The sequence below is a fragment of the Ochotona princeps genome, chromosome 11, assembly GCF_030435755.1.
Source record: "Ochotona princeps isolate mOchPri1 chromosome 11, mOchPri1.hap1, whole genome shotgun sequence".
Classification (NCBI taxonomy): Eukaryota; Metazoa; Chordata; class Mammalia; order Lagomorpha; family Ochotonidae; genus Ochotona; species Ochotona princeps.
This window is the reverse complement of record NC_080842.1, coordinates 12,292,373-12,313,539: the sequence shown is the minus strand read 5'-3', so window position 1 is coordinate 12,313,539 and position 21,167 is coordinate 12,292,373. Positions and strand designations below refer to the sequence as shown.

The 21,167-nt window shown below is 37.8% G+C and overlaps 1 long non-coding RNA gene across 1 annotated transcript in view; it reads right to left on the bottom strand.

The window, feature by feature from the left end:
- The window catches only part of LOC131481362 (uncharacterized), a 45,495-nt gene that overhangs the window by 16,331 nt on the left and 7,997 nt on the right, over positions 1-21,167 (bottom strand). The window contains exons 2-3 of the long non-coding RNA XR_009246251.1: positions 18,576-18,651; positions 18,255-18,464 (exon numbers count right to left, since the gene is read on the bottom strand). This is a non-coding gene — a long non-coding RNA (uncharacterized LOC131481362). The remainder of the gene's footprint in view (positions 1-18,254; positions 18,465-18,575; positions 18,652-21,167) is intronic.

Sequence of the window (21,167 nt, the reverse complement as noted above, 5' to 3'; positions counted from 1 at the left end):
GGTTTGGCTCTGGCAAAATATGTAGATTTGCCAGATTCCAGGCAAAAGAGCTTTGTCTTGAACAGAATGTAGATGCCAGTGATCTGTATTCATCAACCTGGTGAAAATGTTCAGTCTAGCGTGAGCATGTTCACAGAGACCACGGCATGAACTATGGGGTGGTGAGCATGAGGGTGCTGCTCACTTGCTATGCCACCTGTGTATTTGGGAGTGTGTTTTCAATACCATGTGGTTGTTTTTCTCATAGTTCTGAGAGAACAAAAGGAATGAAATCACCACCCTAGACTGTGCCTCTAGAACTTGGGCTCAATGGGAGCACTGAAGTGTAGCAGAAAACCGAGTGGCAAATATTCCTCTCCTGGTTTTAATCCTCTTTCTTTCAAAAACATGTTGTCACTTGATCCCCACATGTATGTATTTTAAGTCCTACCTGCAGTGTCTGCTTTGTGAATAGAGAGTATAAGGACAATGAAATAAGCTTGTTTCTCTGGAAATAAATTTTCTCAAATTTCAATGATCAATTTTATATATGATTTTTAAAAACTCAAACAATAGGTTTATAATCTCTATAAATAAACATTTATGTCCATATAAACCTCTCAGGAATTCTCCCCATACATGACACACACTAAAAAAGGCAAATGCATAATTAAATGCTTTTTTCAGACTGCTGATCTTCCTGTCAATGATGATTGTGTGAATTATGTCAGTCTGTTTCCAACCAGCAATGTGGGTGCAGCCAAGAGTATGCATACACCATGAATACCACTCAACCGAACGCACTCAAATCAATAGCTGTGTAAAGACGCTAGCCTAGTGTGATGTGTATTGATGAGGAGTTTTAAAAATATACCCAATCAAAATTGAATTAATGATACTGAGTGATGAATAGGAAATACAAAATTCCCAAAATGAAGACTCCTTTCTTTTGAAAATATTGAAAATACTGCTTTAGTAAAATCAAAGGAAAAAGCAACTTTTAGCTGAAAAGCTTCACGCCAATATCTTGAGTTACATGTGGAGCTCTACTTCTCTTAAAAATGTAAAGGCCAAGGAATTGGAGATTGTGTGTATGTGTGTGTGTCTGCATGTGTGAATCCATGCTTCTATATCAATGCAATAGGTTGAACGATGGTGGATTAGCTGGGGCAATATTGCAAACCTTATCTCAAATCCCTCATGTATGTTCCAGTGAAGATCTGAAGCATGAGTAACTTTTGAAGGAAATTTGTACTCAACAAGATGGCAGATATACTTTTTTAAAGTGATGAAAAGAAACTGAGGTACAAAATTATCTAACAACAGTGTTTTTGAAATGGAGCAGGAAAATGACTTTACATTGCCTTTTATCTGTCCTCTGAAGTTTTTTTTTTCTGCCTTTAACTCACTAGAATACCAGAAAGAAATAGATTTTTTAATAGATTTTTTAAGGTCAATGTGAAATGTTACATCAATTGAGTGTCATTATTCTCATTACTCTTACAGAGACAAAATGGACGTGGGCTTGGGATTTATACTGTAACTGCCTGCCACGTCCATGCAATACTATTTTGAGTTTCCTTGCCCATATTAAAGACATCTGTTATGAGTTCCATTATGGAAATGTTATCTCACAGAAGGGTCTTTTTTTCTTTTCTTTTGGGGTGTAGTGGTTTCTGAGCTCACAGCATGAGGTCTCAAAAACATGATTAGAACATAGTCATTTGGTTTCTCAGCAAATACTGAGCCTTTCCAGGAAAATTCTATAAATATAGAATCAGAGCTGGTTGTCAGTGATTTGAAGTAGCTGGGTTGGATTGTGAATATTAATGTGTAAATTGAAGCTTGTGCCAGTTATTTGCTACTAAGCTTGTCTGCATAGCTTGCCATGGTCCATTTGAAATAAGCTTTTGCATACAAATAGTGGTCGAATTGAGTTTCCAAAAAAATCTTTAGAGGTGCCATTTGATACTGCGAGATGTTTTGCCTTGAACGTTTTTGAGCAGTAATCCCCATAAACAGTCAAATGTGTGATGTTTATTTGCATTATTTGTGGAAAACATTCTATTCTGATTGAATCCAAGTGACAGTTGTTAGGAAGCTGGAGGTCGTAAATCTAGCCTTAGGAGGGTCAAGCTGAAATATGGCTGGCAAGCTGATGCAGTGATTCTAGAACCCGTTGCATGAGAGGTCAGAAATCTTTAGCTGGTCTGTGCAGCCAAGAATCCTTCTGAGTGCAAAGTCCAGGATAGGAATTGTTGGCTCTTCTCCTATGAAGAGTGCTGTCTTTGCATTTGAAAGTGTGCTTGGAAAGTTCAGACCTAGATTGAAATAGTCAAAGAAACCATAGGGAAAAGTTACCTCCACGGTAGACAATGAACCACATATAGTTTACCACCGAATGCTCTTTATCACAGCTGCACATGTGCAGGCCTAGTTATAGAGTTTATCTACAGTTAGCCACAAACCCTTTGGTCACTATTATGTTGACAAAATATTTAACCTGAAGTGGAGAAGGAAATATCTCTGTAATGTTTGCTCTAAATGTCTTGCTTTATACATAACTGATTCTCTTGCATACAAAACTGATGTCTACTAACGCATAAAATCACTTTCATTCTATATTCACTGTTCATTTTCTTATACAAGAAGCCAAACAATTGTAGAGAATTGTCAGTATGTTATATGATAGTTGTCTGTTTTTTATTTTATTTATTATCTTTCATGTTATAAGTCCTTAGGCACAGGATTTCCCCCTCTACCCTATCTACCCTCCAACACATACTATTTTTCCCGATATTATTTCAATAGTGTAGTCCTTCAGCAACAGTCACAAGTACAACATTCTGCTAGTTACTGTATCATGGCAATGTAGGTATAGGCAATGGTGGAAAATCTAGGATTATATTGTCAAGGTATATTTAACAGTTTTGTTTGGAATCCTTCTTTTATTCAGGGGCAGGCATGCAACATATCTCTACTTCTCGGTGTGCTAGTCTCCATCACACAGTTCATCCATGAGAATACATGTGTATACATGATTATGTCCTTTGAACCATTCTGATGAGTAACTTTGCTGAATACAGTGTTCTTGCTTGTTCTCTCAGTAATGTTTCTGCTGAGTAGTCGGCCGTGTATAATGAGGACTCCCTTTTGTGGAACAGTATTCTTTTCTCTGACTGAAATGTAGAATTCTTTCTCTTATGCTTTTGACAATTTGAATACAAAATGCTTCCAAAAAGTTTTTTGTCAAATCTATTACAGATCTTGATGATTTCTGAATCTGAACATCCATACCTTTTTAGAGTTAGAAAGTGTCAGCAATTACTTGATTGAAGAGGTTTTCTGTGCTTTTTCCTTTGGAAATACTCTTTGTTTGCTTACTTAATACTGTTCCATCTGTCTTACTGGCTTTCTTTGTCATTTAAACTTTTTTTTTCTTTTTCTTTTTGTCTTGCTGGGTCATTTGAACAGACCTGTCTTGAAAATCGTAAAGCCTTCTTCCATTTTGTCTAGTTTGCTGTTGATGCCCTCAGTTGTATTATTGACTTCCTTTATGAATTGAAGAATATTGTTCAGTTCCTTTTTATGATATCTTTGTTGAGTGTCACATTTCTATCATAAAGTGTCTTCCTAATCACTTTAATTGTCTATAGTCTCTTGTCAATTTTCCTTAAAATAACTATCTTAATTTCTCTTTCAGGCAATTCATTTGTATCCTTTCCTTTGGGATGCATTTCTAGAGTGTCAATACATTCCTTTGGGAGTTCCATGCATCTTTGTTTTTTTTTTTCTTCCTCAGAATTTTCAGGCTCTTGTGTTTCTATGTTGATATTTGTTTTGAGAATCTGGCAAATAACTTTCTTCAACCAGTTTTTAAGGATGACTTTTGTAATAAAATATTTCCGTCTATGTTGAATGCTTTAATGTTATCTGAGTAGCTTCTCCATCTTTTATCAGGATCAATGATGGATATGGTTGTCCCAGTGACCTGGGCTGCAGGGTTTCTGAGATTTTATCACTACCTGGGATGTGACTCCAAGGTAGAAGGGCCAGATTCACTTTTAGCTTTTGTCATGGTGTGTCTAGCTAGACATAACTCAGTTTTTGCTGGTTACTTGAGCATGGCCACTCGGTAGGCATATGTGGATGTCCAGTAACAGCCCACAGTGTTGTCTCTGTCTGAGGGCCACATGAAGGCCAGGTGGTCCAAATCAGGTGATTTTTCCATGTCTCAGAGATGCATGAGTGACTTTCTGGGATTTTTAAGGTCTGATCTGCTTGGAGAAGTCTCTCTAGCTGCTTTTTTGGACCACAGGTGGATGGAAGTTTCATGTCTACTTCTTGGGGGCCTTGGTTGCCTAAGCCACTAGGTAATGGCCACTCAGTTACCTCTCAAGTTTGTGACTGTGTGAACAGAATCACCTGTTTTCCTGGGAGCCTCTTTGGTTGAGCTGCTGAGGTTTCAGTGCCCAGCTACAGTTCAAGATCATAGATGGGGAAGCAGGGCTACCTGGATGATTTCCAGGGCTGAATAGGTTGAGATGCTCGGGAAAGCTGCTTGCCTGTATCACAGGATTCTGCACGATCAAAGTCTCAAGACAGATCTGTGCAGCAGGTACGAATGGGGGAGGAGACAATACTGTGCTGTCAGCTGCCTATATAGGGCTCAGGGCCTTGGAGATTTTGCAGACTTTCCTGGTGACAGATGCTTCAAGTCTCCATGAAATGAGTTGAAACTACTGGGGGCCTTCTGCTTTTATTTTCTCTCACCAGGCAAAGCCCCTGCTGGTTAATGGTTGATCTCAAGAGATTCAATGATAGATGCTGTGTACCAAAATGAATTCTATTTAAAACCATTATGTGTTCTGCTTTTTAACACCTCTGTGCCATCCCTAATGTACTCAAATACTCTCTTGTAAATACTTCAGTGAGGGACTGTTGTTTTGTTTCTCTTGTTCCTTTGGTGTAGTGAGAAATGTGCCTTGTTGAAATCGCTCCTAACTGGGTCCACATTTTTCTAAAGAGTTAAAAAGTCCTGTGGTTAAATAAACATAGGTTGAAGAAAATAATTGGAAATTGATTACGCATATTCAGGTGAAGAAGAAAAGTTAATATATTATTTTTTTAAAGTAGTGCTATAAATTTCAGCTAAACTACAGATTCAAATCAAGATAGGGTTTATGAACATTAATAGTCTATGCAACTTAAATTTTTGTACAGTAATGATAGGCTAGTCTTCCTAAGCTTTTACAAAATTTAGAGTAAGAACATTTGGTGTAAGATTTACCCTCTTAACAAAATCTTAAGTGTATAATAGAGTATTGTTAACTATAGAGATGATTTCATACAGAAAAATCTTAGCATCTTACATAACTGAAATTTTAGACTCATTGAATAGCAACTCCCCATTTCCCCCTAGCAACTACTATTCTCTCTGCTTCTATCAGTTTTACTATTTTAGGTATCTTGTGTAGGTGGGATCAGGCAGCATTTGTCCTGCTTATTTCCTTTAGAGTAATGTCCTAAGATTCATGCCTATTGTCCCACATTACTAAAGTTTAAAAAGTAGTTTGTTGACCAAGATTCAGATGAAGTTAAATGAAATCTTCCTAATGCTTGCTCCCTAGCTTATTACCTCCGTGGTCCTTCCCTGTTCATCCCTGACTGTTTTAAGGTGCTCTCCTAACCATCCTTCAGGGTCCTGCTCCTGTGCCAACTGCTCTAGGAAATTTTGTTTCAAGGCAGAGGTCATTTGAAAACCAAGAACATTTTACATACTCCTGTTAACACATTACAACACCTTTTGTGCTGTTTGTATGCAATTCATCTCTACACTGAGAGTGAATGATCCAAAAAGCTGATACCATTTCTAACTCAAGTCCATGACCTCTACTGTGCCTTCTACATGATGGTTTAATGAACATGCATTAAGTATCTGTTGATGCATATATAATCATGTAAACTAAGCATAGATCAAGTCTAAAACAGTAACACATTGAAGAAACTAAATTTTTCAAACCTTTTTCATTATTGAAAGGTAGTTTGGGATAGCTGACATGCTAGCTGAGTATAGATACTTTTTCTGAACTTTTTTTTTCAATCATACAACTTTAGGTATGGAAGTTAATGGAGAACTCATCAAATGTGATCTGTTAGTTTTTATATTAGAAAATATTGGTCCAAACAGAGAAAAGTTTACTTATGACAGACAGTGGCTGAAGCAGGATGAGAACTCTAGTTACTTAAGCTTCCTTCACATTTCTTTGTGCTGTGCTGCACTGCCTCCCACACAACATCTATTTTGGTCTCTGACTGCCATGATAACAGATGCTATGTCCCTGTCAAAATGTTTGTGTATTTCTGGGTGTTTAAAGGTGTGTACATTTGTGTCTGTGCTTAGGCATGAGTGTGCCTGATGAAGGGAGGGTCAAGGCAGTGGGTAGCTATCACTTACAATGTATGTGATTATGTTCAGTGACTCATAACCCTTATTAAATGAATACATTCATTTGTAATTGCAAAGCTGTAAAACAATGCTGTGCTGTTTTTTTTCTAAGTTGTACTTAAATCTGGCTCTTGGCATTGACAAGAACACAACTCTGCAAAGAATCCTCTCTGAACCCTTTAACATTGCCTGCATTTTTGAATAGAAACAATGTGTACAGAAAGGATTCTGCTAGATGATGATACATCCCTATTTTACACACCAACCATGAGTAGTTTGTTCCCTTCTGTGTAGTTGAAGTGCCAGAATAATCTTACTACAGGAATATCAGCTAAAATATATAACAGTGTTTTTAAAGGGAAAAATAAGAAGAAATGTCAGTTTTTTTCCTCAGGGACAACAGTTATCTAGTATAAGTTTGCATTAACACTGAATACCCATGTGGAAGAATAAAGGTAGAAATATTCTTCCTTCGGTGATCCAGTGAGAAAAATATAATGATGTTGAAATAAGATAAAGGGCAAGACATTGGCTTCAGGATGGGAGGAAGACTGTAGTCCATCTTTATAGACAGCATACATCTAGAAATGGCAGAAGCCTGTGACTTTTAATGAGGACAAAATAGGTATGAGATGAGAGAGAATGAGGAAAAAACATCTGTACAGGCAGCTGCAAGAACTTCACTGTCATAACACATTCTTGGGAAATAGTACACTTTCTATATGTTGTATTCTGATTATCAGTTGTTAAAGAATTGTCTATCCATCCTTCCATCTATCCATCCATCCATCCATCTGAAAGGTAGAGCAACAAAGAGAGAAGGAGGGCAGGTAATGCTCCATCCTTTAATTCATTGCCCTGAATGACCACAATAGCCAGGTTAGGGGCAAGTAAAATCAGGAACAATGCCAGTCTCTCATATGAGTGACAGGCACCAAAGTACTTGGAGCATCCTCTGCTTCTCATAGGAGGAGCAAGGAGCTGAATTGAAAGCAGAACAGCCAAGACTTAAACCAACAGTCTAATGCAGGATGTCTGTGTCACAGGAACTGCCTTAACTTTTTGTGCCACAATGCCAACCCCTGCCATTTGTCTTGTGATGAAACTTTTTTATTATGTGTATTAAAGCATAACTCCTTGGTACTTATTTTCTTTTTAAAATTAATTACTTTCTGCAAAGGAAGAGTGACATAGACAGATGAGCACATAGACTGAGATATTTCATTTGTTGGTTCGTTGCCCAAATGCCCATTTTCCACTGGGAGTTCATTGCTCTATGTTAAAACCAGGAGCCATGAACTCAATCCAGGTCCCCATTGTGGGTAGCAAGGACCCAAGTACTTGGGCCATCACCTCATATATAAAGAGTACATACTAATGGGAAACTGGAATTCAGAAGTAGGTTGCCACTAACATCCACTCTAAATACAGAATGCAGGAATCCCAAATAGCATGTTAGTTTTGATATCAAGTAACTGCTCCGTTGTTATTTTTATTATTTTTTAATGGTTACATTTTTGACAGTTATGAGGAAGTTTTGTATCGACAAGAACATCAATTTTTTTTATAGCCCAATTCATGTCTCAAATCTACCTCTTAAAAGTTGTAATACATTCTCATTCAAGTACTGACCAGGCCTGACCCTATTGAGCTTCTTAGAGCAGATAAGATCTAGCAGGTTCAGTGAAATAAGCCAATCCCCAAAGGACAGATATCATATGTTCTGTATGATATAAGGAAACACTCATGCAAAATAAAAACAAATAGACATATAGGTGAAGAAGTGCATACATGTGTTCTCATAGATGAACTGTATAATGGAGGCTAGCATACCACGAAGTGAGGATATGTCACAGTAGGCATCTCTACCCCTGAATAAAAGGACTTACAGTGAAACTGTTAAATATACCTTGACAATATGATATTAGATTTTCTCTCTTTGTCTACAATCCCATGATATGCTTAAATAGTAGAATGTTAAGCTTCTAAATTCTACTAAAGGACAATATTACTGTAATCATGTGTGGGGAAGAAGGGGACATGAAGAGGTAACCCTAAACTTATTAACATGGAAAATTGTAAAAAATAAATTTTTTAAAACTTGTAATGCGCTGGGCACACACTTAACCTATTTGATCCTGCTTTCTTATCTGTGAATGAGGTGATATAGTCATATCTTACACAGAAAAGTTAATACGAAAATATATGTATGTGATCAAGAGATTCTATTATGCTATACAAATATTGTTGATTGGTAACTTTTTCTTTTATTCAATATTGATAAGTTACACATAGCTGGAAATATGAGAACATTTCAAATTGTTCATGCAAGAATTGAATTAATATAAAATGTTCGTTTTTCATGACCATTTTGAAGGATGCTAGATCATTGAATCATAGTCACTGTTAAATTTTGAAGTGTGTACTAAAAAGTAGTTTTGAAACCATTGATACTGTAGAACTTCAGGAGGAAGGGGACTTTAGGGTTCTTAAGAAACAACTCCTATGTATTATCAGTACCAAGAACCTGAAGTCATAAAGAACTGGCTTGCAAGCAGCAACATAAATAGAGGAACGTGACAGCATATTCAATACTCAGGTCTTCTTAGTCTGTGGAACCTTTGCTTTAGTATACAACTCTCCACTTTGGTCACCACCGTTCCTACCACCATCATGATCAGATCCAGAATTAAATATAAACTTATAAAAGGAAAGCAATTGTAATTTCATGATACAGACAAGGCATCTCACATCTATTTCTTTTGTATAAGGCATTGTTAACAAGTTCATTCATTCCCTATGATCAATCAGTGTTAATAAAGCAGTATGTTCAGTGAAATACATACTGAGTATGAGAAGGGGCACTTCAGAAGTAATAATTAAGGAAGCAAAATAGCATGGTTGTCTATGTGTAGGCATCATATACTTCACAATTTTTGCTTTCCCTCATGCAAATCACAATAATGGAGCTGAGGTAAAATTTTAGTGAGTAGGTAAGAATGTGTGCCCTCATTGCTGTTTTGCTGGGTTTCATTAGTCTCATGTTGCTGTACCACATCCCAAGGTCGGAATGAATTGCTTATCCTGACACGAACTAACAAATATAAAACTGGAATAGGAGCCAAAGTCAAAGTCCAGAATTGGAGATGAGTCACTAAAACTGATAAGGTGTGGAGTTAAAGAAGGGGAGGGGATAAGAATGGCTGAGGTCCTAAAGCAAGTTGCCAAGTCAATTTAGGGGTGATAATGTAAAACAAAGAACAGTCTGAGGGGAGGGTCAGCCATGGTGGCTGGTGAGGAGCCAGAAAAAAAGGGGAAATGCAAGCAAGCTGGGATTCTGCACAGAGATGTGGTGATAGCTAGTTGTAAGAGAGTCGTTGGGTTGGGGCAGGGGTGAGGAGAAACTATGGCTCAATCTAATAGGTTCTCCAGTGGCCTGGATCTAATGCTCATCTCCAATGCTCCAAGACCTGCTCTGTGGAGTTGGTGTCTGAATTAAACAGTCAATGATGGAAAGGAGGAGAAGGCACTAAAATTCTCACAGTATTTTTAAAAAACAAAATTATAGCAATTGCAATAGTCTTTTCAAAGTTATTTCACAAAATAAGTAAAACTTTTCAAATACTGTGACTTCCCAACTTGCCGTTTTTGAGTATTGAAAGCAAAATGATCTACATTGACTGGAAAATTAGGGAAAATCATTATAGCTTACTACCTAATTTGGAATTACTTTGCCAAGGGATATGCAATATTAATTATACAGGAAGGAATCACATGTTTCATCCCAGTTTCTGAGCTCTTCCTTAAGAGTTATAATAAAGTGTTTGTCACCCACCTATTCTTTGCTTCTGTCACCTCAGTGCTGACATTTAACAAGGTGTTTATCTTCTTTCTACTCTGAAAAAAAATGTGACTTTTGAAACATAAAATAAGTGCTGTGAATGGTATCATGATCCAACTGCATTGAAATTTTGAAAGTTGGGCCCGACATGGTGGCCTAGTGGCTAAAGTCCTTGTCTGAACACACCAGGATCACATATGGGCACTGGTTTTAATCCTGGAGACCCCACTTCCCATCCAGCTCCTTGCTTGTGGCCTGGGAAAGCAGTGGAGGATGGCCCAAGGCCTTGGGATCCTGCACCTGTGTGAGAGACATGGAGGAAGTTCCTGGCTCCTGGTTTCAGATTGGCTCAGCTCCGGCTGTTGCAGTCACTTAGGGAGTGAATCAGTAGACAAAAGATCTTCCTCTCTGTCTCTCCTCCTCTCTCTATATATCTGACTTTGCAATAAAAATAAAAAAAATCTTTAAAAAAGGAAAAAGAAATTTTAAAAGTATGAAATATAGGATTCCTTTTGCTTATAAACTTTCTCTGTGGTTTTTATTTTTAATCAGCATTCTTTATATTATGAATAATTTGTTTATGTGGAAGGCAGAGTGAGAGAGAGAGAGAGAGATCTTCAACCCACTGATTCACTCCCCAAATGACTGGAGCTAGACTCCTCTGAAGCTAGGAGCCTGATCTCCATCCTAGTCTTCCATACAAGTGGCAGGGGCCAAGTACTCCTTGGGCTGTCATCCAGTGCTTTCCCAGCCAGGTGCATTATCAGGGGGCTGGATCAAGAGTAAAGCAGCTGGGACTTAGTATTATAGACAGCGATTTAACTGCAAAACAGACCTCAATTTCAGCATCCTTTAAGAAAATCAACATATGGAAATGATCCAACATGTACTTGCAACTTACTGATATCTCACCAGACAAAGCCCTTTAATATCTTCTAAATCATTGCTTGTGTAAATCTAAATATTTTTATTAGTATGAACAGGCAATAACTTGGGTATTTTATCTACATGATACTAATTTTTGTTTGTGAACCGTCTATACATTGGTCTGGGCAAAGAATATTGACTTGGATTAATGTTTAAAAATATGTAGTATACATTTAGAGAATATGTTCTTAATTGTACAGACAGGAAGCATAATATCTAGATGATCAGATGTATTAATGGAATTTTTGGAATTACAAATATTCCTACTCCTGATAAGTGTTCTAATATTTGCTATTTATAGACAGAGTGAATTAATTTTTGTGCATGCTAGTAGGCTTGAATATAGTAATATCCACATTCACAAAAATATCTTTAATTATAGGTTAAAAAATCAGAAAATAGTTTTCCTGTTTTGTCTTTGAAGAAGGAAAAGTATTTTTTTCATAGCCATAGCAGATTAATTTGGACAAAGCTGAGATGGAGCTGTTACTAGAGATGTGTTTTTATAATCAGGTATCTGAAGAAGGAAAAGTATTTTTATAAAACCTGAATCTTCCTCTTTCACCATCTGAGAAGAAATAATACTTATGAATGCCTGTAGATGCAGAAAACTGGGGAGGTAATGTAATTGAAAATAACTGGGGTCTCTCTGAGGTGAAATTACCCAAGTAGCCAAAGGAGCCAGTTACACTGGGAAGAGTGCTCCAGACAGAGGGATAAGCAGGTGCAAAAACTCTGGAGTGAGAATAATCCATTGTGGAAAGCCCAGAGTGTCATGAAAGGAGTTTTCATTTCATTTATGGTTCAACTGGAAGCCAACAGATATCATTAAGCAATAAGAGGCATGAGCTGATTTATGATTTTAGAAGGTCACTTTTGGAAGACATGAGGAAAGGTAGGGAGATCACTATTTGGCCAAGGAAAGAGATGATGCTTGAGTAGCATCAGAGAGGAATCAGGAGGTGAGTGTAAAAGAAGAGAAATTGAAATTTACTGCAGACAAAGAGTTCTCAGAACTTTCAAATCCCAAAGGACAGGTATCATATATTTTCTCTGATGTAAGGAAACATTCATGTAAAATGCAAATATATATAGTAAACATGTATATATACATATGCTCATAGATGAACTGTATAATGGAGACTAGCATACCAAGAAGTAAAGATATGTTATAGTGAGCATTCCTACTCCCAAATAAAAGGTGGACTCCTGATGAAACCATTAAATATGCCTTGACCATACAATACTAGATTTTCTAAACCTACAATGTCATGATACCCTAAATAGCAGAGTATTGGAATTGTGAGTGTTACTAAAAGACTGTATTATTATAATAATATGGGGAAAATTGTGTGGAGAAGAGTGGGGAGGTTAGAAAGGGAGTTAGAGAGGGGGGAATCTTTATACCTATAAAATCGTATCATGGGGCCCGGCGGTGTGGCCTAGTGGCTAAAGTCCTCACCTTGAACGCCCCGGGATCCCATATGGGCGCCGGTTCTAATCCCGGCAGCTCCACTTCCCATCCAGCTCCCTGCTTGTGGCCTGGGAAAGCAGTCGAGGACGGCCCAATGCATTGGAACCCTGCACCCGCATGGAAGACCCGGAAGAGGTTCCTGGTTCCTGGCTTCAGATTGGTGCGCATCGGCCCGTTGCGGCTCACTTGGGGAGTGAAACATTGGATGGAAAATCTTCCTCTCTGTCTCTCCTCCTCTCTGTATATCCGGCTTTCCAATAATAATAAAAAAAAATCTTAAAAAAAAATCGTATCATGGAGAAAAATAATAATAAAAAGAACTCACAAAATAGTTGGGTATACTTAGAAAAGGAAGGAAAGAACTATGCTTGTTGATAGCTTAAATTGGATGAATGGCTGTGGCATTTTATATGACAGGGAATGTTTGCAGAACACTTTTTTTTTCAGGATGGAGATGCCATTAAGTGGTTATGAGCATCATTTAATGAAGGGTGTAACAAACTGCTTAAAGAAGGCTGGAACTCAATGAAGAGCTCAGCATAAGAGAAATACATTCTCGTCATTGAAATGAGGATTTATTTCAAGGAAGCTGGATAGAGGGGATAGCCAAAAGATTCCTGAAGCAAGTCTCAGGAGCTCCAATATTAAGAGCTGATAGATAAGGAAACCAGTGAAGATTGGCAAGAAGCAGTCGGTATTCACTACAGTGGGAGAAAACCGAGAGGGTCGGATATTGTGGAGCCGTGCCTTGATGGTCTGAGTGTTGATTAAGCAAAAAGCAGTAAAATTTCCATTGAATTTGATGATGAAGGTTGTACTTACAATGTGAACACTGTTGTATCAGAGGGTATATCATTTAAATTGTAATCTGTGGACAAAGAAATAGCCACAGAAGTTTGGCACACAATGTGTCTGGCACATGTTCCCCTCTCCCCTTTAGATTCTTTTTTTAGACCTGCACTGCTGTTAAATGGAATTTTACAAATAGTGTCTTAGTAATCATGCAGGATTCTGACAGGATTTCAGAAACCCAGAATGTTAAGCATACCAGGTTTATTACTTATCCTTGTTTCCTGAGAGTATTTGAAGCATTGACTCTATTAGGTAAAATATGCCTCTATTAAATTAGCTGACTTCTTAATACTTTAATTTACTTCCTTGGAAGACTTTCAATGTAAGATGTTTTGGCACTGGTAGCCCGTTTAAACTGCTTGGTTTTTATAACTCTTCATTTTTCCTTCCCAGCATTTTGCCAGTGTAAATATCTCAAATTTGTATCTTACCCAAAACAAGTGAAATTGCTCAAGAAGATGATGTGATAGAAACGTATTTGATGGGGGCTGGAGGGCATTTGTGTTAATTCCTTCCCAGAACTCCCAGGATTATTACTGTGGGTAGCTGTAGAACGTTTTTAGATCCCAGTTTTTGCTTTTGAAAAATCCCCAGACATGCAGCAGGAACTGCTTGTAGGGTGTCCTGTATTCTAAAGCAGCTGGAGGTACTCAGAAGCAAGTTGGTTTATGTGTATACATTTACCCTACCTAAGAAAACAAAACAAAAGACAAAAACACAACAATTTTGCCCTGGATGTAGAGGTTGAGAGGCCTTATCTAGTCCTGGCAGGAGAAAAATTATTTTACCTTAGACAAAGAAGAGCTGAAAGAGGACAGGAGAGGAGACTGAGTGAGAAAGAAATGGAAGAAAAGCAAGGTGGAAGGGAAAAGCAGGAGCGAAGACTAAGGTCTCAGGTTTCACATTAGTTGCTTAAAGAAAGTTGGTGAGCTGCCACATAAGACATCAAAGCTTACAGGGAAATGAAGACCATGTTGATTTAGAATTGGGTTCTGAATGAGAGACAACATGAAGTTGTACTGAAAGATTTATCAACTGTGTAGAATTAAAGAATCTCCTACCATAGTAGGTATTTATATCAGAATGTCGCTTGGGACATCCACACCTGTGTCAGCATGCTTAGCCTTGAGTTCCAACCCTGTTTCCCAACCGGTTTCCTGCTAATGTGCCTGAGAGCCAGTGGATGGTGGCCCAAGTCGTTATTTCTGCTTCCCATGTGGTAGATTCAGATGGAATTCCTGAATGCTAGCTTCATATTGGCCAGCCCTAAAAGGAGTATTTGGTGAGTGAAACAGTAGATGAAAGATTCTCTCTTTATATATAGATATCTCTGTATGTCTACATCCATGTGTAGATATAGGTAAAGATATCTAAAGAAGAATATGTGTGTATTTATATCTGTATCACTTTGCCTTTTGAATAAATAAAACTTAAAAGCATATAGCAGAACATGAAGCTGTCGATGGGAAAGATGAGAGCTGAAGGTCAAGCATGAGTCTATGATGGGAAATTACTCAGAACAAATTTTTTTATTTTTCCTTTTCTGCACTCCTTCCATCCCTTCACCTCCCATCCCCCCTGCTGCTCACTCTTTCTCCCCTCTTTTTTTGTTATGTCTTTTTAAGAACGAGGCTGTCCAAAGTGAGTATTTGTCCCAGGAGCCAAAATGTTGGTAAAAACACCTGCATACCACATGTGAGTATCTGGGTTTGAATCTTGGTGTAGCTTTTCAATCCAGCTTTCTGCTAACATGCACTGTGGGAGGCAACAGGTGATGCCTCATGTGCTTGGATCCTTGCCACCCATGTGGTAGATCCGCCTTGAACTCCTGGCTCTTAGCTTTGGCCTGGTGCAGTCTGGCTTTTTAAGGCATTGGGGGAGTCACTGAACCATTGGGCAGGAGTTCTCTCTCACTGTCTCTTTGTCCTTTGACCCTTCAAATGAATTTGAATTTTGAAAATCATGTGTATTGAACTCTGTGTTATGACTGATATCACCCCTATAAGGACTAGTGGACAGAATTTTTAGAGGTAGTTAAATATAAAAATCATTGATATTGCACTTTATGTGCAATACTTAAGTATAATGCAGTCTTTGGATTTGATCATTACAGTGGTACCTGTGGCAAATGGCTATTAACAGTGTTGCAGATGAAAAAGGTGCAAAACTTTGTTTTCTGAAAAAAGCCTCACTATAAATAAATAATAAACGATTAAAAAATAAAGTCTCTATTTTTACAAACAGTTCAGATCTTACACACAGAAAAAAATTGATTAGATATGTGAACAAGGAGCCAATTTGAGTATTTTCTGACTCACACTGTTGCTCACTACCACTTGGCCCATGGCAGAGGGAAAAACCAAGGGCCTGAATAATTAATAAACTGTGTTCTGACAGGTTATGTCACAGGCACAGGGATTGTGTGGTTATCCGTGACTCCTGATAACACCAGGTCTCAGTAATAAGAACTTAAGGGAATCTGAAAGAAATACCTCAGTCTGTTGTTTTGAATTTACCAAAGCAGTAAAGAATCTGTAATTGGATCAAATAAACATAAATATTTCTAGGATCTGATCAGCAATGAAAAGGACCAGTCTGGTTATAAATGCCAAATTAATATATTTATTCCACAGATTTGTGTTCTTTTTCAGGCATTTTATCAAGTCCCATTTCTACTAAATTGTACCCAAAATAGAATATGCAGCTATTCTAACCAATCTAATATGATCGACATCAAGTTCTGCATAAATGTGAACTAAAAATAACCCAAAGCAGTGAAGATTCTCTTGTTACTCATCTAATCTCTGTGTATTTCTGGCTGAGATGCAAATGACTCTGAGACCCTCCCCACATTCATGCCTTGTTCAGGCCTCCAGACGTGGACAACACAGCCACAGATCCAGAGGCTTCCGAGGCCAATCTCTCCCTCCCCGTGACTGCTTCCCCCCCAACACACGCACACACACACACACACACACACACATACACACACATTCACAAGGGTTGCTCTAAACTTAGGTAACAGTGAACAAGATTAAAAAGAGAAGATCTGGGCCCGGCGGCGTGGCCTAGCAGCTAAAGTCCTCACCTTGAAAGCCCCGGGATCCCATATGGGCGCCGGTTCTAATCCCGGCAGCTCCACTTCCCATCCAGCTCCCTGCTTGTGGCCTGGGAAAGCAGTTGAGGACGGCCCAGTGCATTGGGACACTGCACCCGCGTGGGAGACCTGGAAGAGGTTCCTGGTTCCCGGCTTTGGATTGGTGCGCACGTCGGCCCGTTGCGGCTCACTTGGGGAGTGAATCATCGGATGGAAGATCTTCCTCTCTGTCTCTCCTCCTCTGTGTATATCTGGCTGTAATAAAATGAATAAATCTTAAAAAAAAAAGAGAAGATCTGTTCCTTAGGGGAGAAAGAAGGAAGCCAGAAGTTTTTTTCTCATGTTCTTGTTTGTATAAAACATATTTGTATAAAACATACTCTGCTGGCTCTGTCTTCAGACCAGAGAGGGTATACCTAAGAAGCCGTTGAACTTGACTGGACAATAAGATGATGGACTCTATGTTTGGTATATGCTTGCAATGGGGAAATCTCAACTGATCTTGAACTGTGGTTATGCAACAAGGTGGAGGAATCCACCATGGTGGGAGGGTTTGGGGAGGGGTGGGGAGAATCCAAGTACCTATGAAACTGTGTCACATAATACAATGTAATTAATGAATTAAAAATAATAAATAATAATAAAATAAATAAAGAAATCAACAAATAGTAAAAATAACAACATATTTTCTTTTCTATTAAAGGCAAATTTGGAGCATGAAATAAATGTAATCTAGATGGCATTTTATTGCATCTACAGATAGTTTAGCTAAAAAGTGAGGTTTTCAGGTTTTGGTTCTAAAAGACAAACTTGATTGATCATAAAAACAGCAATGAATGCAATTTGGGAGACATAAAGAAGGTTAAAATACCTCAAAAAAATTTTAAACAAAGTATGTGTTCTGTGTTTAATGTGGAGGGCAAATTAAAACCAAAAATCCATAAACTAAACATTTTCCCCATAGTTATGGAAACTAGGAGCTGTCTTATGAGCATCTTTGCTTTCCATTGTACTGAGCTTTGGGATTTTGTGATTTATGGTGATATGTGACTATACCAGATGTAGTCTTTTGAGGCTTTCTGGTTATGGAAAGCAGCTGCACTAAATTTTCGGGTGAAATGTGCTTCTCAGTTAGACACCTGATATCTGAAGGGCATTTCCAGAGAAGGTCTTTGTATATAGACTTGAGCAGGTCAGCAAGCTCCATAGGAGGGAGAATCAGAATTTGGATCTGCTTAGAATAACTTGAACAAGAAGACTTGAATAAGAAGTGATTCTTGCTCCCAAGCATAGCTTCAAAAAAAAAGTTCTCAGGCATTTGAGAAAGAGTTAAAGGCTTGTATTTAGCTGGTGGGGAATAAAGAAGTAAAAATGACACTGTTCCTTCCCTCAAGGGATCTGCAGTTTAGACAGGAAGAGTGTAAAGAAGCACTCTGGTAGCTCAGCAGTGACGAATCAAGCCAAATGCTGTGCTAGAGGATAGCAGAGAACCCTTGTCCTTATGCTGCCTGTTAGAGGGCACCTGGCCCTTCCGGAAGGTCTTCAGTGTACCTATCAGATTCCAGGTAGAACAATGACTTGGCACACAAGGTCAGACGACCTGGCCTGGAACTGTGCTTTTAGTTTTCTTACTCACAGTAAGGGTGTGAATTGGATGTCGTCCAGGGTCCTTTCAGCTTTTCCTACAGCTGTGTCTTAGTGCCTTTCTGGAACTTCACCTTGGGGGAGCCACAGAGAACTTTTGATAAAGGTGAAAAATGTCTCTGTGTTTATCAAGCTGTTTTGTCTTTTGTTCTTATTTTTATTCCTAAGGTTTTGGAGAGATACATCCATGGCTAATGCAGAACTGTGAAGAAGGGTGTGGGGTTGGAGCGAAGTCAGGGTTTCCTTCAGAGAATTCCCCTGCTAAAAACAGAAAATACCTACACATCGTTGTGGTGCAAATCGGTTTTTGTACCTCCAAGTCCTGGACTCCAAATTGTGCTATGGCCCTTGAGTAGTTCTACTTGGGTGTTGAGTCTTCCTCTTATGATCTGTAAAATGACGTTCAAATCCATTCTGTGGGATTTTTGCAAGGTTTATGAATACACCCTAAGAGTAATTAGTGTACCCGAATTATGTTCTATCGCTAGTATTTTTTAATATGTTGTGATATTGCAGTAAGATCTTTGAGTGACTAGGACAGGACGCTGTGTAACCAAATCACACATTTCTGTTTCTGTTCTACCTGTGATTTCTTTTGAATAACGAAAATTCATCTAGATCTTGATTTTATCCCACTGTAGGGAACAACTCTTAATGTGCTAATAATTCTGCCAAAGGGACTGACTGGACTGCTCTTTCAGGATAAAAAATTATATAAAAAGAAAAATAGGGCTGCAAAAGGAGACATTGAAGGTGTGAGTATATGTGGTGATCAACATTGCTTTTGACATATTTGCTCAATAACCACCATTGGAAACATGTATATATCTCATTTATACTTCCAAGTTTTGCTCTCAGAACAGACACTTAATTGTTTTTAATCCAGCCATGATATTTTAGCATACATGCTGATTTAATCATGCTGGTCAAAAAATTTTATAGCATCCAGACAGTTTGTGCGTATTACTCCATGTGGTTTTATTTTGTGGCCAGCTGCTACCATATGGAAGCCAATGAACTGTATTTTGATACTAGAACTCTCAGCACATGAGCAGATCATCTCAGGGAGGTCTTGATAGCATAGTGGCAAGGTAAGCTCAGCTTGAGATAACAGGGAAGACACCTATTTGGAATTTCTGGTTTTCCCCTGTATTCTGTATGAAAGGATCATATAGTTGCATGAATATCTTTTATTTTCTGTTTTTCTCTGTTGCGCTTATTAAAATATATGTTCACCAACCAGATTTAGATGGGATGGTTAGAGATCTTTCTGGTGATTTGACTACTGTATTTACAATAAAAAGTTATAGAAAAGAGAAGTCAACACGAAATAAGATGTAGTTCAGAGCTGTCTTCAATACTCGATTGTTTTCATTCTTTCTGTTAAAAAAGGAAAGTTAATGAAAAAGAAAACTTGCTTTTAAGTCCTTTATCATTCATCTTTGTGAATACTGTTTTTCAGACTCTTAAAATAAGGTAATTATATCAAAATTTAATAAATGTTGAAATTTATACTAGAAATAAAGTTCATGTTTAGATTCTGATTTGAGCATATGAGAAGATAACACATAATACTTTTCTGGGTGCTTTTAGCTCTTTTCTCCTCATTTTTAGAACTTCTTTTTGTTTGACCTGATACAGAGATTAAAGGTGACAGTTATTTCTCAGTTGACATTTGAAAGACAAGAACCACAAGAAACCCAGCGGTACTCCTGGAGAAGTTTCATAGGGAAAATAAACATATTGACATTTCTTGACTTTTGCATATTGATTTCTTTACTACAGTTACTCCAAAACCATAAAGAATTAGAGTTCATCATTTTTTTAAATCGTTAGTTCTTTCATTTATTCTGCAATGCTACTTACTTTTATTTATGCTTATATTCGGTGTTGTGGTAAAACATTCACAATATAGAATGCTAAAATACTCAATAGTAACTTATTTGTGATCTTTCTGGTAGGTTACATTTAGAAGACTGGTTAACTCAATAAATTGATGTACCTGTAGAAGAGTAAATCTTGTAAATTTCACAGATGATCCCAAGATTGTTATAAAGAATTCTGCTGTTTTGGAAATGTCAGTATTTCTTTCCTATAAAGACAATGTGCACATTCTTTTAAAATGTGTTCAAGTCCTTAATTATTTTTAAATTATTGATGAAATCAACTTAATTTGCTATGAACAGACTTACTTCCGTTGTTAAAGTTAATTTTTACTAAGTTTGTAAAAACATCTTGATAGAGACTGTTGTTATATTTGAGAAACGCTTCCCAACACAATTCATATTGTGTTTCAAAATGTAAATTCCTGCTTTATAAGGGCTTTAATCCCATTCACAAGGAAGCAGCCCTTGTGGCCTAGTCACCTCTAAAAGGCCCCACCTCTAAATAGTATCTTGTTAACCACACCTGAATTTGAAAGGGAGCCATTCACCCTGTTCGTATGTGTGTCTCTTCAAATAGAGACATACTCTTGCTTTGTGCAAGAGAGCCACTGTACTTAGTAATTTCCTTACAAGTAGAGGAGGAAGACAGAAAAGGTACAGTGATAAAGCACTCAGCCCACCTGTGCTTTGTCTTTAATGAGGAAGAAAGAATCTTAGGAGCCAGTAAATGCAGGCAAATTTTAGGAACTAGAACAGGAATGTAGTCATGATACTGCCCTTGAGCCTGCATGAGCAAATGCAGCTTTGATGCAATCTTGACTTTATGAGACATAGTCTAGATTTCTAGTCTCCAGAACTTGAGATAACAAAATCATTATTCTTTATATACTGTGTGAGCATTTACTGTAGCAGTAACATGAAGGAAAAGCTAATACAGACAATGACAGTAGTACCTGTTAAATTACACAATCATGAAATACCCACTAAATACCAGGGTATTCCTTATGGTTACTTCCCTC